Source organism: Schistocerca serialis, unplaced genomic scaffold (genome assembly GCF_023864345.2).
Source record: "Schistocerca serialis cubense isolate TAMUIC-IGC-003099 unplaced genomic scaffold, iqSchSeri2.2 HiC_scaffold_1188, whole genome shotgun sequence".
Classification (NCBI taxonomy): Eukaryota; Metazoa; Arthropoda; class Insecta; order Orthoptera; family Acrididae; genus Schistocerca; species Schistocerca serialis.
Genome location: NW_026047390.1, coordinates 12,501 through 17,500, shown reverse-complemented (window position 1 = coordinate 17,500; position 5,000 = coordinate 12,501). Strand labels below are relative to the sequence as shown.

Here is a 5,000-nt window from a genome sequence, read left to right as displayed (position 1 = left end):
GGCCCACACACTTGCACCATACCCAACTATAGGTGCTAACAAGCAATTATGATACATTCGCAGTGCTTTCTGCGGCAGATGAAAACGCCGCTGCCCTATGGTTATAAGTTTGTTGAACAAGGCCAACGCCTTTGCAGCAGTCTGCTTAATGTGTTCACCAAAATTCCAGTATTCATCAAGATAAACTCCTAAGTATCTTGCAGATCTTTGTCTGGAAACTATAACATCGTTTATTCGAACCGTTGGGTCTCTGTTTAGCTTACCCTTCAACAACATGTACAATGATTTCCTGGGTGCCACTTTCAATTTAGATCTATTGCACCAATTCTGTAACAACCCAACGGCTACTCTGACACGTTCCTCAATTACCTGTCTGCTATTCCCTTCCACAAGTATGACAAGGTCGTCCGCATAGGCCACAACACCCAAGACTGAAGCATCCCCCTGCAAGATGTTCAGCAGTGGTTCCATAGTTATATCCCAGAAAACCGGGCCTAATACAGATCCCTGGGGACAACCCCGGGATATTTGCTTGGATACTACAGCACCGGGAGCCGTGATCCTTGCCAGTCTATCATTACAGTAGGCCTCCAGACATCGATACAGCGGCCCAGGACACTCCATCTCGCGCAAGCGTGAGAAGAGCGCCGGCCACCATAGGTTGTCGAAGGCCCCTGAAATGTCCACCATGATGCCCAGAACATACTTCGCACTGGCCGAGCGGACAGTCCGAGACACCTCATTGATCGCATCCTGTGTGGAGCGACCCCTTCGGAATCCGAACTGCCGATCACTCATGCCATGCAAAGCCCTGTGGCTCAAGAGTCTGTCAGTGAGCAGCTTTTCAAACGTTTTTCCCATCACGTCCAAGAGGCAAATTGGTCGATATGACTTGGGCGACTGCGGATCCTTATCAGTACCCTTCTTGATGACCACCACTTCTGCAGTTTTCCATCTTCTTGGATACTTCCCCAGTTGTAAACATGTATTGTAGATTTTGGCTAAATCTGGAGCAAGCTGAGGAGCTAAAAACTGTAATATTTCCACTGGCACCCCATCTGGGCCGGGTGCCTTCCTCCTGGCAAAAGTATGGAGCGCTGCGACCACCTCCTCGGGCGAGAAAGGGTACACATGTGCTTCATTTCTGTATGGCTCAAATAGTGCAGTCCGTATTGCCTGCTGTTCCACAGTGTCCTCCTCGACGACATCATCCGGCAACAAGACCTTCATCAGGACTCTTGCTGTTTCTTCCCATGTCGTTGTACAATGTCCATCTTCCAGCTGCAGAGTAGACAGCATTGTGGGAGCTCTGATTTTTTCCCTTATAAGTTTATATGGAACCCCCCAGGGGTCCAATCCCAGCTGCTCATTCACAAAATTTTGCCAAGACTGCCGTCTTGCCCGTTGCACGGAATCCTGGTATCGGGCTTTGAGGCGACGATAGATCCTGAGATGGTACTGTCTCTCTTCTTGTATGAAGCTCCTCTGATAGTTACTCCTCGCCCTTCTGACAGATCGCTTGAGCTCAGTCAGCTCGGGGGACCACGGAGTAGACTGTTTGCGAACAAACCTTGCCATCCGAGGAACAGACACAGCAATAGCCGCCACAACAGATGCAACCAATTCGTCCACCGCCTCGTCCACATTATGTATCTCCGCGTCCGGTCCCAGCCCTGGAGGACGAAACACCTGTGCCAGCCGGTTCCAGTTCGTCTTTTGATAGTTATATCTCTCCACCCAGTCCCCAGGATCTTCTTCAAGCTCCATATAGTAATCAAAAAATATGCAATTATGATCACTAATTGTGAGATTACTCACAACTCTCCAATTCCTGACGTGCGGTGCTGCTCTTTGAGTTGCAAGCGTAACATCTATGTTAGAAACAGCACCCGCTCTTCCTGAATAGGTAGGCGGGTTGCCAGGTTGATTTATAACGTCAAGCTGCATCTGCATTATAAGATTTTCCAGCTCAGCTCCCCGCTCATCCTGCTCAACACTAAACCACAATGGGGACTTTGCATTAGCGTCCATACACACAATAACCGGCTTTCCCTGCAACCTTCTTAGAATCCAGTCCAACTGATTAAGAAATCCAATAATGTGTTGTCTGAATTGGCAGTATACATTAACGAAGAATAACAAATGCGACATCAGATTAAGTTGGACCACAATCACATGATCGTTACAGAATTGTGTAAGCACAGTTGTTTTAATACATTTATTCAAAACGACAACCGCGCTCATGGGATTCTCACCAGAGAACACCACTTGCGCGGTTGCTGGAAATCCAGGAATCCGACCAGCACAGGAGGCAGGTTCTTGAATTACTAATATATCCAATAAATCGTCTTCCGCGATTTTTCTAAGCTCTTGCGTAACCAAGTGGCTACGCATTGCATTAATTTGCAATACTTTAAAACACCCCATCAACCAGGGGGATAAAAGACATGCAGGCGGCTGGCGGGCCATGACTTCGAGAGGTCTACCACATTTCTACCGTACATCTTTACCATGTCTTTGTATATTTTCTCAAGATCAAATTTACGGCCTCGCCTGGCAAACACCTGCTGCACCAACTCCTTTAAGTCATCCGGTTGCGACGGAAGATTTGCCGCGTGCAAACTTATGCAATCCACGTCCTCCAAGGCTGGATACGTGATATCTCCACCATTACTATGTCCTGTCCTCACAAGCTGCCTCAGTGCAATTGTTAACAATGCCGGCTCCTCGAGCCTGTTTAAACGCAACTTGCGTTCAAAGTCATCGTACACCCCTCCTGGACCAACTGCATTGTAAGAAGTACCTTCACCATTCAGCTTTACATTATTTACAGTATTCAACTTTACATTATTTACAGTATCCTCATCTAAACTACTACTACCACCACTACCACCACCACCACTAGTATCTTCAGTAGGGACTTTGCTCACATCTTCTTGATTCGATATCTGCAAATCTTGCTTCCCAGGCTCCTTCAACTTGGTACTCGACAGTCGACTAGTTAGCCGACCGACCGCTGTCTCCAAGTCGACATCCGTCTGGATGCCGACGTCAACCATCGATCCTCCAGTAGTGTCCCGTACCTCTTCCGGGTTGTACAGCGAACCTGTGGACAAAGCTTTACTAATTAACTTACCCCGTTCCGCGTCCCTTTTCATTTTACTTGGTGATTTCTTTTTCGGCGCCTTAAGGGTCGCCATAATCAGTCCTTTGTATTATTCTATCGAGGAACATCCGGTAGGTGGGGCAGTCTTTCGGTCCACCACACTTTCTCCCCCTCTTTTTGCACGGTATGCAAATGGGGGCTTTGTCCTTGTTAGGACAGGCCTTTCTTTCATGACCCGCCTGCCCACAATGGGCACACAAGGCATGTTCTTCATGACAGTACTTGTTTGTATGATTTAAATCTTGACATTTGGTGCACCGTGGCACCGCCAAATAGTCCTTTATATTTAATGCCGAATAACCGACATATAGTCTGCCTATTCTGGTGAGAGGTTTCCATAATTCAGGTGAAACCTCCACTACGTGATGCACTGTGACTTTTTCTCTAGGTCCAACTTTAAATCTTAATCTAAACTGGGTATCAAACTCTTCCCTCGTCATTGTCGCGTCAAAATTCTGTACATATATTGCATCCATCAAGCTGTCGGCATTCATGTATGATGGAACATCATAAAGGCACATCAAAGGCCTTCGCCTCCGTGGCGGTTCGCACTTGACCTTGGCAGCCAGCTGAGGATTTGTCATGATCCGCAGGCTGTCCTCCGGAGTTGCCGTCTCAACAATCAGAACATTTTTCGCGGTTCTTACAGTGTTAATTTTTATTTTATCCCGTTTTGGATCAATGCATTTTTCAAATGCAGTCTTAACTGCCCGGATGTCCTCCCCTTCTTTCGGCTTAATGAACACTGTTGGTACACTTTTCTTAATATTTTCTTGAATGGTTTCTTTTGCCGTCGGCGCCTTTACCACAGGGGTACTCGCAACCGCGGCATATGATTTTACAACTGGTGGCTGATTCCTAAGACGTTCATTTTCTTTCTGTAATTCGATCAGTCTGCCTTCTAATTGGGAATGGGCCATCGCCCACCTGGCAACACAATCCCGAATATTATTAATCGCCACGTTACTGATCTTTCCATTCTTTACACTGGAATCTAATAAACTCAAGAAACGAGCATGACGCTCGGCTACAGACAAATCTTCGTCGCGAACGGATTCAACCTCGAGCGCATGATCACTCTCCACTAGTTCGGCCATAATGACAGATGAAGAGTGAAAAAATGAAGGCCCGTCTCTTTCCCCGGACCGGCCTCTCTGGCATGGGGGGAGGCTAAATGCAGCTCGCTCACCGGTCCCGCCCCTTGACCAAGAGCTTTCAACAACTGAGCTGCTAGGTTTAGCACGCCGTGGGAACAGCGCACTAGTCCTCTTCGACTGCTGCATCATCGAAGTTTTCTCCCGCTCCCTTACCGACGAATGCCTCCCGCATTCCGGGAGAGCGGATTCACCCTCCGTCCTTCGCCCCCTACTAGGCCGAGTTTCCACCAAAAGGCTAAAGACCCGGTCCTACTCAGGTGCCGGGCCGGTCCCCCAGACGTTCGGGGGTCTGGACCCATCTAACCTAACCGGGGACGTGTCACCACGCCCCGGCTTGGCGGATCATGCCCCGGAATTCCAGGGGCAAGGCGGGTGACCTTCGCCGACTTGGGCCAGGATCCCGCCGCGACAAATGCAGCAGCCGGAACCGGCGTACAAGATATTCAGTACGCCGTCGCGCCCCTGCCCTTCGGTCGCCCGAAGGCTTAACAGCTGCACCCCGAGAAGGCGAGCAGGAGCACTTGAGAAGGAGAGGCTAAGATGTTCGAGTCGCATCCTTCCCCTGCTGCCTATTACCAACCATGAGCCCACGCAAATCGGGGCACATAGCATGAGACAGCCGCAGCTAGTAGATAGGGACAGCGGGAATCTCGTTAATCCATTCATGCGCGTCACTA

At 48.9% G+C, this 5,000-nt stretch overlaps 1 pseudogene; it reads right to left on the bottom strand.

Moving 5' to 3' along the window:
- Positions 1-4,926: 4,926 nt before the first annotated feature.
- LOC126434418 (large subunit ribosomal RNA) overlaps positions 4,927-5,000 on the bottom strand; it is a 2,983-nt pseudogene continuing 2,909 nt past the window's right edge.